At 49.9% G+C, this 13,396-nt stretch overlaps 4 non-coding genes and 4 pseudogenes across 4 annotated transcripts; all 8 read left to right on the top strand.

Annotated features, from left to right (window-relative positions):
• Window positions 1–172: 172 nt before the first annotated feature.
• Window positions 173–245, top strand: TRNAK-UUU (transfer RNA lysine (anticodon UUU)). The gene has a single exon. It is a non-coding gene; the product is annotated as a tRNA-Lys (tRNA).
• Window positions 246–811: 566 nt separating this feature from the next.
• LOC141135510 (U4 spliceosomal RNA) lies at window positions 812–876 on the top strand (annotated as a pseudogene).
• A 7,550-nt stretch (window positions 877–8,426) lies between these two features.
• LOC141135615 (U4 spliceosomal RNA) lies at window positions 8,427–8,548 on the top strand (annotated as a pseudogene).
• Window positions 8,549–9,189: 641 nt separating this feature from the next.
• TRNAK-UUU (transfer RNA lysine (anticodon UUU)) lies at window positions 9,190–9,262 on the top strand. Its single transcript has one exon. It is a non-coding gene; the product is annotated as a tRNA-Lys (tRNA).
• Window positions 9,263–9,828: 566 nt separating this feature from the next.
• On the top strand, window positions 9,829–9,969 carry LOC141135124 (U4 spliceosomal RNA). The gene has a single exon (XR_012243418.1). It is a non-coding gene; the product is annotated as a U4 spliceosomal RNA (small nuclear RNA).
• A 641-nt stretch (window positions 9,970–10,610) lies between these two features.
• Window positions 10,611–10,683, top strand: TRNAK-UUU (transfer RNA lysine (anticodon UUU)). Its single transcript has one exon. It is a non-coding gene; the product is annotated as a tRNA-Lys (tRNA).
• A 566-nt stretch (window positions 10,684–11,249) lies between these two features.
• On the top strand, window positions 11,250–11,310 carry LOC141135715 (U4 spliceosomal RNA; annotated as a pseudogene).
• Window positions 11,311–12,536: 1,226 nt separating this feature from the next.
• Window positions 12,537–12,669, top strand: LOC141135945 (U2 spliceosomal RNA; annotated as a pseudogene).
• Window positions 12,670–13,396: the final 727 nt, after the last annotated feature.

Here is a 13,396-nt window from a genome sequence, read left to right as displayed (position 1 = left end):
TTTTATCTTCAACCTGTCCTAGAAAATTAAACGGGAGAGGACGATTGGCCAGCCTGGGCAAGCCAAATACTTGTGCTTTCAGGCACCCGGTCCCCTTGGCTGAATGGTCTTTTTCCACCATACATGTCAAGATTCAAGCAGCTTGGACCGCTATGGAGGAGGAGCTTTGAGAGCCCGGATAGCTCAGTCGGTAGAGCATCAGACTTTTAATCTGAGGGTCCAGGGTTCAAGTCCCTGTTCGGGCGGTGCCTTTCACTTACCTATGAGGCCTTTGAGCTGCCAATAGGGCAGTCTTTATGCACATCTGCCGGGAATGCTCACTGGCTCAGAGAGATGAAATGCCCTAACTTCCCCCTTTCTAGGCTCCTGGAATCTGCCAGAAATAAAGGTGGCTGAAGGTGATTGCTTGACCAACTGTTTCCCAACAACCCTTGTCTATGGCAGCTTACCTGGGCTCCAGTTCAGGCATGTTATCTAGCGAACTTTCAACAAAGGCCCCAAATCCTTCCACCTTGGTCTTTTCTCAGCAGCATAGCTGTTCAAACACATACGCTCCCAGTGGCCTTTCAGGACTGCTGTGGGAGAAACGCATCTGACATCTAGGGCCCTGTCCCTTTAGATTCTCCTTAGTTCTTTCAAATGCTAACACTATTCAGTGGGTAAACAATGCCCACTTAGGCATCGTCCCTGTCTCATTAACATGCCAAGTCCCAGAATGCTCAGCGGCCCACTGGATGACACTTATGTGTCTCTCCTCAATGTCAATTTCTCCTCCAAGGAAGGGCAGATGTTGGCAGGCACTGATTTGGTTAGCTTTGCGCAGTGGCAGTATCATAGCCAATGAGGTTCAACTGAGGCGTGATTATTGTTAATTGCTTCTCGGCCTTTTGGCGAAGATCAAGTGTAGTATCTGTTCTTATCAGTTTCCAGGAGGTGGCGCTTGCTTCTGTCCCTGATCTATGGCGAGATAGAGATGGGATTGCGGTTGCTATGCAAAACCTGCTGGAGTGAAGGTAACCCGGAGCGGTTTGTAGCCGAAAGGGAAGCCTTCTGATGGGGACGGAGAACCATTCGGTCTTGGCGGAGGGTCGGGATCCTGGCCTTCTGGCCTGGATTGGGGCAGCTCTAGCTCTGGACAGTTATTTGGGAGAGAACGCTGGCTCCCCTTGCTCCCACCGGGGGAGCGGCCAGTATTTCCCAAATGTAATTAGGTAGGAGGGACGGAACGACGGTGAAGCCTGATGGCAAGGGCTCTCTCCAAGCTTCCAGAACTCCATACCTTTCTGCCTGGGGTGGGGGCTGCTGTGGTCTGGGCTGTGGGTCAGGGCTTTTTCGAAAAGCCAGTGGTGAATGTGCCCCTGAAGTGGCAGTTCAGGGGTGCCGTATAGTCACGGTGTGAAAGCACTTGATTTTATGGCAGCATGGTCACTTCACCACAACACATGTTTTTCGCACCTGCCTCTTGGGCCGGGCCTTTTGGCCAGGACCAGGGGAAATTTTTATGCCTGGCCGGAGGGCCGGCCATTGTATAGCACAATGGCCACTTTCACTCTCCCATCTCACTATCTTCCCCACTCTTTCTTTTACCCCTGTTTGTCACCTTTTTGTCTTTTTTTGGTTGTCTTTGTATACACGTTTTGTCACTGTGTGGCGAGTAGGGTGTGGGTCCTCGGGCCTACTCTGAAAGTCTTGGGAGGGGGTGGACATAGGCCTTTTGGCTTGGTTCGCCCTCTCCTTTGAGGGGTCTCCCTTCGGGGGAGCCCCACTGTACTTGGGTCGGTCTGCTTCGGCAGACCTTCCAGTTGTGGGGGTCCACCTGGTTTCGGCCAGATGGACCCTTTGTCTGAGTACCTCAGTCCCTGTCTGGAGCCTAACGCCCCGGGGGATCAGGGTAAGGTCCTTCCCTAGTGGAGGACTCTGTACACCCGTTGCACTTTTTTGTGTTTCACTCTCTATGTGTGGGCACTTTTTTTTGGCACCGGGTGGAAGTTTTTGAGGTGTGTTTTGCACGCCACTGGCTTTTCGATAGAGAGTGATTATTGTTAATTGCTTCTCGGCCTTTTGGCTAAGATCAAGTGCAGTTTTCTGTGTGTGACTTAGTCAAGAGGTGTCTGGGGTACCCGGAGGTCGGCCTTGGGGGGAGCGTCCCTTTTCGGAGGGCCCCCCCTTGCTGCTATTGGCCCGAGGCCTAGTCCCCAGACAACGAGGAGCGATCGCCCTTCTTAAGGCGGTTCGGTGTCAGCGGTTGGGGCCCCTTCGGGGGTACCCCTTTGTCGGAGGAAGAGGCGAGGTACCATCCGGTACGAAAGATGGCGGTCCGTGGGATGCGGGATTCTATTCGGTTTCTGGTGAAGCCTGAATTCAAAGGAGAAATTGATCTGAGGACTATCGTGGTTGACGTGCTGATGGATTTCCTGAAACTCAGGGTAAGGGATATTGTTTGTTTGCAGGATTTTCCGCAACAAAGATTGTATGACATTACCTTTCTTTCTGTCGAGATATGCTGGGAGGTTTATGAGAAGATGAGGAGTGCTGAGAATGAATTGTTGAAGAAAATGGACATTATACCGCTTTTCATGCAGGAAGAAAAGGCTATAGTAGTCCATATGTACAATCCCTTTTCGGATGTAAACTTGGTTAGGGCTTTCCTGAGGAATTACTGTGAGGAATTAAGAGGTGGGGATAAGGTGCTGAACAAGTTTGGAATCTGGTCTGGGAAGTATAGGTTCTATGGGAAATTCCGGACTGATCTTGGTTGTGTTGGTGGGGTGAAGAGGCCTCCAGCGGTCTTCAATATTGGGGGTGAGAGAGGGTTCCTTTTTTACCCTGGTCAACCGGTGTATTGCAGGAAGTGCTGTGTCTACGGGCACGCGAGTGGGGACTGTGAGCGCAGGATTAAATGTAGGTTTTGTGGGAATGAGGATCACCCGTCTAAGGAATGTAAACAAACCCGGATGTGCGATATCTGCAAAAGATCAGGTCACCTAGCAAGACAATGCGATGAATATTTCTCCGCAAAAAGGGAATCAGAATTCCATGATGTCTTGAGAAAGACCCAGGCTAGGCGTATGCAGCAGAGGCAGAAAGCTGAGGCTCGGAGGGAAGGTGGCAGTGCTAGGTCTGCTGATGCGGAGCGGCCTGCTACATCCTCGGAGCACCAGACCAATGACGCTGCACCTACGGTGCAGGAAGAGGCTGTGAGCAGTGAGGTCGGCTCTGGTCCCACTACTGGTGGTACGGTGGTGGGAGTTAGTGCAGATCCTGGGAGCCTTGGTACTGCGGTAGGGGAAGGCGGGTCAGTTCCGGGTCCCCAGGAGATGGCAGAAGAAGGAGTGATACAGAGACCCCCGGCGAGGCAAGAGGAGGTTTGCCCAGAGGAAGAGCAGAGGAGTGTGGCATTTACAAGTCCAGGACGTTTATCTGAGCTGATGAGTGGTCTATCATCCAGCGCAGAGGAAGATGATGAGGATGATGAGGATGAGAATGATGAGATGGACAGCGATGAGAGTCTGGAATGCGGACAGCAATTGGTGATCTCGATGGATGAGACTTCTCAGTCCTCCACCAAAAGAGAGCGGGAGGAGGGGACTGGGGAGGGGGTGGAAGGTGTACCCTTACCTGATGATGGAGGCTCTGGAGCAGAGTCTGCCAGTTCTCCCTTTGGGAAGAAAAGACTAACTTACGCGAATGTTGCTGGCAATGGGATGGAGGAGGCTATGCATCATTTTTAAGTTATTCGTTATGGCTGTACAAACCTTTTTGATTTTTTTCATGATGGCTTTGTCTGTGTGTTCTGTAAATGTGAGAAGTGTTTGTTCAGGGTGGAGGAGGGCGGCTGTCTTTGAACATCTGGAAGGGGTGAAGGCTGACGTAATTTGTGTTCAGGAGTGCGGCAATGAGAGGATTCTGTGTGATGAGTGGAAGCTTGGTGCATCTATGTGGTCCCCTATGTGTGTGTCTAGGAATGAAGGTGTTGGGATTCTTGTGAAAAACCCGTATGTTCAGTTTGTGTCACATGAGGTGGTGGTGCCGGGGAGGTTACAAGTGGCTATTTTGGAGGTGGCGGGGTGTAAGGTTAGAATAATTAATGTGTATGCACCTGCTGAGAAAAAGGAGCGTGTGAGATTCCTTGAAGTACTTAAGGTGTGGCTGCCTGGGAGAATCCCGACCATTTTGGCTGGAGACTTCAACTGCGTGAGGAGGAGTGAGGATAGACAAAGTGTTTGTGCGGATAGTGGTGTTGACATAACATCTAGGGCGCTAAATGAAATAATCAGTGATTTCCACCTTCAAGATACTGCCTGTGTTGTGCAGGGGAATGATATTTCTTTTACCTTTTTTTCCGACAAGGGGTCTGTGCGATCCAGGATCGACTTTATTTTTGTATCCCCAGCTTTGAAGATAAATGGGTATCAGACTGGCCTAGTGCCTTTTTCGGATCATGCCATGCTTACCGGCTCCTTCTTTCTTGATGGTGCCAGTGTGTGTGGGAGGGGAGCATGGAAATTGAACTGTTCAAGTTTAAAGGAAGAAGGTGTAGTGTCTAAGTTTAAAGACTTTTATGAATGGGTTAAATTCAAAAAGCGTGATTTTGAGGATGTCTTGGTGTGGTGGGATTGGGCAAAGGTCAGGATAAGTGGCTTCTTTAAGAAATTGGGTGTGGAGGCGGCCAGGAGAAAGCGTGAAGATGCGAGGAGGTTGGTGGACAAGATGCATTTCCTATTTAAGTGTAAGAGGCTGGGGGTGGAGGTGGAGGAAGAATTGAGGGAAGTACGTGAGGCCAGGAGTGCTATGCTTAGGGATCGAGGGAGAAGCATTATCTTTAGATCTAAGGTGCAAGAGATGGAGGAGGATGAGCAGTGTTCTGCTTATTTCTTTAAGAAGTCGTTTGGGTCGAAGAAGATGTTCCTGTCGGTGTTGGATAAAGAGGAGGAGGTGAGAGGTGATAGAATGGTGGAATCCATTAGGTCCTTCTACGCCAAATTATACGGTGGTGGTGGGGGTGTGACGGAAGAAGAAATGCAGGAGTACTGTGAGGTGGTGAAAGGGAATTTGAAGACAGAAGACGTGGAGTTGCTTCTAGACCCGGTGGAGGAAGAAGAGGTGAAGAACGTGGTGATGAAGATGAAAAAGAACAAGACCCCTGGTGGGGATGGCTTACCTGTGGATTTCTACGCTGAGTTCTGGCCAATCTTGAAAGACGAGCTGTGTGAGGTAATTAGGACCTGTATGGAAGAAAAGAGAATTTCAGCCTCGATGAAGAAGGGAATTATTACCTTACTTTATAAGAAGAAAGGAGATCAGCGGGATATCAGGAATTGGCGGCCTATTTCACTGCTCAACAGTGATTACAAGATTTTTGCCAAAGTACTTGCTGACAGGATGAGAAGGGTAGTGGGTAGTGTCATTGGAGAATGGCAGGTGTGTGCCGTTCCCGGTCGGAGGATTTCCGATAACTTAATCCTCCTGCGGGATCTGGTGTTCTACGCCCAATGCAACAACATGCCTTTGGCTGTGGCTAGCATTGATCTCGAGAAGGCTTATGACCGGGTGGCTCACAAGTTCCTCTTCACAGTGTTGAGGCAGATGGGGGTCCCTGATGATTTTGTTAATGTGGTAGAATGTTTGTATCAGGGAATTAGTAGTCAGGTTCTTGTAAATGGGGAGCTGTCTGAAGAGGTGGAGGTGAGGTCCGGGGTGAGGCAGGGGTGTCCTTTGTCACCCGTCGCTTTTATTTGCGTGATGGAGCCCCTGTTAAGACATGTATGGAGGGACAAATGTTTTAAGGGAATGTTTGTACCAGGGTGTGGGAATGAACCGGTCAAGATGCTTGGCTACATGGATGATATCAACTTTCTGTGTAACTCTGCAAGGGATGTGTCAAGAGCAGAGTTGCAGCTTGGTATTTTTGGTGTGGTGTCCGGGTTGTGTGTTAACTGGGGCAAAAGTAGTGTTTGTGTGTTAAGTGGCACGTGCGATGTATCCCAAAGTAAACTTAAGAGTGTGCAGGAGGTGGATGTGCTGGGAGTGCATTTTGAGAGGAACCTGGTAAACCAAGTAAATACAGTGAAGGGGATGGAGAAAGTTGGTAAAAAGTTAAGTCTGTGGAAAACTAGGAGGCTCTCATTTTCTGGCAAAACCTTGATTGTAAAGGCAGTAATCCTTCCTTTGCTGATGTATTTTTCGGTAGTTTTCCCCCCTAACAAGAGAATGGTTCAGAAGATCACAAGGATGCTTTTTTTATTTTTTTGGGGGTCTAAGATGGAGAAAGTTTCCAGAGAGGTGGTCATGAAGAGAGTTCAGCAGGGTGGGTACAACTTCCCCAATGTTGAACGATTTTTGGAGGTCCAGTGGTGGATGGTCCACCTTAGGACTTTCTTGGCAGGTGGGAAGACAGCTGCATTAATGCGCTACTTAATTGGATGGCCTTTGCTGAAGTGGGGGTGGTGTGCAAGGGACCTTACAAAGCCCATGTCAATGTTAACCCCTGTGTATTATTTAAAAATGTCCTCCTTTTTTCAGAGAAATCAGTTGCAGATGCTGGGGGAAGGGGCTCGGAAAAAAGAGACGTTATGGGCTTGGTTAAGGAAGGATGAGTTACCTACAAATATTTTTGGTTTAAACCTTAAGAAAGCAGAGATTGTTTGGAAGAATTTATTGTTTAAAGGCATCACGAACAAACAGAAGGAGGTAGTATGGTTGTCTCTGCATAATTGTTTGGCTACTATGTCCTTTTTAAAAGCTAGGGACTTGGTGAGGAGGGAGGTGTGTCCCAGGGAAGGATGTGCAGGGATTGAAACTGTAAGACACGTATTTTGGGAGTGTTTTTTTGCAAGAAAGTTTTGGAGTTTGCTGTGTGGTTTTGTGGAAAGGGTGGTGGGAATTGATGGAGTGTCTTTTGAGTCTGGTGTCCTGGGTGTGGTTGGAGGTGGCAAGGGGAAACAACGTAAAATGTTTATTCTGTCTGCGGTTGTTAGGGAAGTGATGTGGGAAGCCCGATGTGCTTTGGTTAAGAAGAAAATGATATTGGTTGAAAAAGACTGCGTGGATTGGGTGTTGGCGAAAATGTTTTTTGTGTTGGCTGTCGAAAGAAGAAGTATGGGGGTGGATGAGGCCGATGGTTTTTGGAATTTTGTTAGGTGGCGGGTGGGTGAAGGTTAAGTGTGTTAAGTGGTGTTTATACTTATGGTTTTATGATCAGTGATTTTACCTTTTGATACCTTTTATGCCACGATGATGTATGGAACACGGCTCAGTATAGGTTTCGTGTTTTGTTCCAAAGCTGAGGTTATGTGATTCAATCTGAGTGGAAAGAAAAAAAAAAAAAAAAAAATCTGTTCTTATCAGTTTCCAGGAGGTGGCGCTTGCTTCTGTCCCTGATCTATGGCGAGATAGAGATGGGATTGCGGTTGCTATGCAAAACCTGCTGGAGTGAAGGTAACCCGGAGCGGTTTGTAGCCGAAAGGGAAGCCTTCTGATGGGGACGGAGAACCATTCGGTCTTGGCGGAGGGTCGGGATCCTGGCCTTCTGGCCTGGATTGGGGCAGCTCTAGCTCTGGACAGTTATTTGGGAGAGAACGCTGGCTCCCCTTGCTCCCACCGGGGGAGCGGCCAGTATTTCCCAAATGTAATTAGGTAGGAGGGACGGAACGACGGTGAAGCCTGATGGCAAGGGCTCTCTCCAAGCTTCCAGAACTCCATACCTTTCTGCCTGGGGTGGGGGCTGCTGTGGTCTGGGCTGTGGGTCAGGGCTTTTTCGAAAAGCCAGTGGTGAATGTGCCCCTGAAGTGGCAGTTCAGGGGTGCCGTATAGTCACGGTGTGAAAGCACTTGATTTTATGGCACCATGGTCACTTCACCACAACACACGTTTTTCGCACCTGCCTCTTGGGCCGGGCCTTTTGGCCAGGACCAGGGGAAATTTTTATGCCTGGCCGGAGGGCCGGCCATTGGATAGCACAATGGCCACTTTCACTCTCCCATCTCACTATCTTCCCCACTCTTTCTTTTACCCCTGTTTGTCACCTTTTTGTCTTTTTTTGGTTGTCTTTGTATACACGTTTTGTCACTGTGTGGCGAGTAGGGTGTGGGTCCTCGGGCCTACTCTGAAAGTCTTGGGAGGGGGTGGACATAGGCCTTTTGGCTTGGTTCGCCCTCTCCTTTGAGGGGTCTCTCTTCGGGAGAGCCCCACTGTACTTGGGTTGGTCTGCTTCGGCAGTCCTTCCAGTTGTGGGGGTCCGCCTGGTTTCGGCCAGATGGACCCTTTGTCTGAGTACCTCAGTCCCTGTCCGGAGCCTAACGCCCCGGGGGATCAGGGTAAGGTCCTTCCCTAGTGGAGGACTCTGTACACCCGTTGCACGTTTTTGTGTTTCACTCTCTATGTGTGGGCACTTTTTTTTGGCACCGGGTGGAAGTTTTTGAGGTGTGTTTTGCACGCCACTGGCTTTTCGATAGAGTGATTATTGCTAATTGAAAACTTTTCCCAATACCCCGCCACGATGACTTGAAATACAGTCAGCACTGGCAATTTTTGAGAGTCTCTGAGGAGACTGAGCAATGTGTTTTCAACAGCAGATAAGTGATGGCTTCTTACATGCAGACTGAGATGCGTTAGAGTTGAGAAAGTGAGTCACGGGCCCATTGACACCATAGAGAGCTTTTGTGTCATCACGCAGCCTGGGTAGAACAATCAGTGATTGGCACGCGCCGCTCGTTCTTCACTTGCCTGTAATCCAGAGTGGACTCTACCTCGTTTTTTTGCCTGGGTTTCTTCTGCTGGACCTGGCAACATGAGGCTCAAGGTGAACTGTCTTTATTTGTAACCCAGTCACTGATTAAGAATACTGGAAGCGTGTTGGTCCAGGGTTAAGGAAGCCTTTCGGGCGGTGTCTTTTTGCAAGGCCCTTGTTTCCGGTCAAAGAGCATTGAACTGTAGGTAAAACTAAGGCAGAAACTTTAGGCGTTCTCCACCTGTACCGGACTGGACCCTATCTGCATGGTTGCAGGTTAGATTCTCCCTTTTATCTTCAACCTGTCCTAGAAAATTAAACGGGAGAGGACGATTGGCCAGCCTGGGCAAGCCAAATACTTGTGCTTTCAGGCACCCGGTCCCCTTGGCTGAATGGTCTTTTTCCACCATACATGTCAAGATTCAAGCAGCTTGGACCGCTATGGAGGAGGAGCTTTGAGAGCCCGGATAGCTCAGTCGGTAGAGCATCAGACTTTTAATCTGAGGGTCCAGGGTTCAAGTCCCTGTTCGGGCGGTGCCTTTCACTTACCTATGAGGCCTTTGAGCTGCCAATAGGGCAGTCTTTATGCACATCTGCCGGGAATGCTCACTGGCTCAGAGAGATGAAATGTCCTAACTTCCCCCTTTCTAGGCTCCTGGAATCTGCCAGAAATAAAGGTGGCTGAAGGTGATTGCTTGACCAACTGTTTCCCAACAACCCTTGTCTATGGCAGCTTACCTGGGCTCCAGTTCAGGCATGTTATCTAGCGAACTTTCAACAAAGGCCCCAAATCCTTCCACCTTGGTCTTTTCTCAGCAGCATAGCTGTTCAAACACATACGCTCCCAGTGGCCTTTCAGGACTGCTGTGGGAGAAACGCATCTGACATCTAGGGCCCTGTCCCTTTAGATTCTCCTTAGTTCTTTCAAATGCTAACACTATTCAGTGGGTAAACAATGCCCACTTAGGCATCGTCCCTGTCTCATTAACATGCCAAGTCCCAGAATGCTCAGCGGCCCACTGGATGACACTTATGTGTCTCTCCTCAATGTCAATTTCTCCTCCAAGGAAGGGCAGATGTTGGCAGGCACTGATTTGGTTAGCTTTGCGCAGTGGCAGTATCATAGCCAATGAGGTTCAACTGAGGCGTGATTATTGCTAATTGAAAACTTTTCCCAATACCCCGCCACGATGACTTGAAATACAGTCAGCACTGGCAATTTTTGAGAGTCTCTGAGGAGACTGAGCAATGTGTTTTCAACAGCAGATAAGTGACGGCTTCTTACATGCAGACTGAGATGCGTTAGAGTTGAGAAAGTGAGTCACGGGCCCATTGACACCATAGAGAGCTTTTGTGTCATCACGCAGCCTGGGTAGAACAATCAGTGATTGGCACGCGCCGCTCGTTCTTCACTTGCCTGTAATCCAGAGTGGACTCTACCTCGTTTTTTTGCCTGGGTTTCTTCTGCTGGACCTGGCAACATGAGGCTCAAGGTGAACTGTCTTTATTTGTAACCCAGTCACTGATTAAGAATACTGGAAGCGTGTTGGTCCAGGGTTAAGGAAGCCTTTCGGGCGGTGTCTTTTTGCAAGGCCCTTGTTTCCGGTCAAAGAGCATTGAACTGTAGGTAAAACTAAGGCAGAAACTTTAGGCGTTCTCCACCTGTACCGGACTGGACCCTATCTGCATGGTTGCAGGTTAGATTCTCCCTTTTATCTTCAACCTGTCCTAGAAAATTAAACGGGAGAGGACGATTGGCCAGCCTGGGCAAGCCAAATACTTGTGCTTTCAGGCACCCGGTCCCCTTGGCTGAATGGTCTTTTTCCACCATACATGTCAAGATTCAAGCAGCTTGGACCGCTATGGAGGAGGAGCTTTGAGAGCCCGGATAGCTCAGTCGGTAGAGCATCAGACTTTTAATCTGAGGGTCCAGGGTTCAAGTCCCTGTTCGGGCGGTGCCTTTCACTTACCTATGAGGCCTTTGAGCTGCCAATAGGGCAGTCTTTATGCACATCTGCCGGGAATGCTCACTGGCTCAGAGAGATGAAATGCCCTAACTTCCCCCTTTCTAGGCTCCTGGAATCTGCCAGAAATAAAGGTGGCTGAAGGTGATTGCTTGACCAACTGTTTCCCAACAACCCTTGTCTATGGCAGCTTACCTGGGCTCCAGTTCAGGCATGTTATCTAGCGAACTTTCAACAAAGGCCCCAAATCCTTCCACCTTGGTCTTTTCTCAGCAGCATAGCTGTTCAAACACATACGCTCCCAGTGGCCTTTCAGGACTGCTGTGGGAGAAACGCATCTGACATCTAGGGCCCTGTCCCTTTAGATTCTCCTTAGTTCTTTCAAATGCTAACACTATTCAGTGGGTAAACAATGCCCACTTAGGCATCGTCCCTGTCTCATTAACATGCCAAGTCCCAGAATGCTCAGCGGCCCACTGGATGACACTTATGTGTCTCTCCTCAATGTCAATTTCTCCTCCAAGGAAGGGCAGATGTTGGCAGGCACTGATTTGGTTAGCTTTGCGCAGTGGCAGTATCATAGCCAATGAGGTTCAACTGAGGCGTGATTATTGCAGTGGCAGTATCATAGCCAATGAGGTTCAACTGAGGCGTGATTATTGCTAATTGCTTCTTGGCATTTTGGCGAAGATCAAGTGTAGTATCTATTCTTATCAGTTTCCAGGAGGTGGCGCTTGCTACCGTCCCTGATCTATGGCGAAATAGAGATGGGATTGCGGTTGCTATGCGAAACCTGCTGGAGTGAAGGTGACCTGGAGCGGTTTGTAGCCGAAAGGAAAGCCTTCTGATGGGGATGGAGAACCACGGGGTCGGAACCAGAGGGTCGGGACCCTGGCCTTCTGGCCTGGATTGGGGCGGATCTAGCTCCAGACAGTTATTTGGGAGAGAACGCTTACTCCTGCCTTGCAAGGGGGGGAGGGAGTGGCAAGTACTTCCCGAATGTAATTAGGAGGAGTGATGGGAGCGACGGCAGAGCCTGATGGTAAAGGGCTCTTTCCGGCTTCCTGATCTCCATATCCTTCCTGTCTGTGGTGGGGTCTGCTGTGGTCTGGGCTGGGTGGTCAGGGCTTTTTCGAAAAGCCAGTGGTGAATGTGCCCCTGAAGTGGCAGTTCAGGGGTGCCGTATAGTCACGGTGTGAAAGCACTTGATTTTATGGCACCATGGTCACTTCACCACAACACACGTTTTTCGCACCTGCCTCTTGGGCCGGGCCTTTTGGCCAGGACCAGGGGAAATTTTTATGCCTGGCCGGAGGGCCGGCCATTGGATAGCACAATGGCCACTTTCACTCTCCCATCTCACTATCTTCCCCACTCTTTCTTTTACCCCTGTTTGTCACCTTTTTGTCTTTTTTTGGTTGTCTTTGTATACACGTTTTGTCACTGTGTGGCGAGTAGGGTGTGGGTCCTCGGGCCTACTCTGAAAGTCTTGGGAGGGGGTGGACATAGGCCTTTTGGCTTGGTTCGCCCTCTCCTTTGAGGGGTCTCCCTTCGGGGGAGCCCCACTGTACTTGGGTCGGTCTGCTTCGGCAGACCTTCCAGTTGTGGGGGTCCGCCTGGTTTCGGCCGGATGGACCCTTTGTCTGAGTACCTCAGTCCCTGTCTGGAGCCTAACGCCCCGGGGGATCAGGGTAAGGTCCTTCCCTAGTGGAGGACTCTGTACACCCGTTGCACGTTTTTTGTGTTTCACTCTCTATGTGTGGGCACTTTTTTTTGGCACCGGGTGGAAGTTTTTGAGGTGTGTTTTGCACGCCACTGGCTTTTCGATAGAGTGATTATTGCTAATTGCTTCTCGGCCCTTTGGCTAAGATCAAATCTAGTATCTGTTCTTATCAGTTTCCAGGAGGTGGCGCTTGCTTCTGTCCCTGATCTATGGCGAGATAGAGATGGGATTGCGGTTGCTATGCAAAACCTGCTGGAGTGAAGGTAACCCGGAGCGGTTTGTAGCCGAAAGGGAAGCCTTCTGATGGGGACGGAGAACCATTCGGTCTTGGCGGAGGGTCGGGATCCTGGCCTTCTGGCCTGGATTGGGGCAGCTCTAGCTCTGGACAGTTATTTGGGAGAGAACGCTGGCTCCCCTTGCTCCCACCGGGGGAGCGGCCAGTATTTCCCAAATGTAATTAGGTAGGAGGGACGGAACGACGGTGAAGCCTGATGGCAAGGGCTCTCTCCAAGCTTCCAGAACTCCATACCTTTCTGCCTGGGGTGGGGGCTGCTGTGGTCTGGGCTGTGGGTCAGGGCTTTTTCGAAAAGCCAGTGATGAATGTGCCCCTGAAGTGGCAGTTCAGGGGTGCCGTATAGTCACGGTGTGAAAGCACTTGATTTTATGGCACCATGGTCACTTCACCACAACACACGTTTTTCGCACCTGCCTCTTGGGCCGGGCCTTTTGGCCAGGACCAGGGGAAATTTTTATGCCTGGCCGGAGGGCCGGCCATTGGATAGCACAATGGCCACTTTCACTCTCCCATCTCACTATCTTCCCCACTCTTTCTTTTACCCCTGTTTGTCACCTTTTTGTCCTTTTTTTGGTTGTTTTGTATACACGTTTGTCACTGTGTGGCGAGTAGGGTGTGGGTCCTCGGGCCTACTCTGAAAGTCTTGGGAGGGGGTGGACATAGGCCTTTTGGCTTGGTTCGCCCTC

Source organism: Aquarana catesbeiana, linkage group LG03, assembly GCF_042186555.1.
Source record: "Aquarana catesbeiana isolate 2022-GZ linkage group LG03, ASM4218655v1, whole genome shotgun sequence".
Classification (NCBI taxonomy): Eukaryota; Metazoa; Chordata; class Amphibia; order Anura; family Ranidae; genus Aquarana; species Aquarana catesbeiana.
The sequence above is the reverse complement of the archived record's forward strand: the minus strand, read 5'-3'. Positions and strand labels throughout refer to the sequence as shown.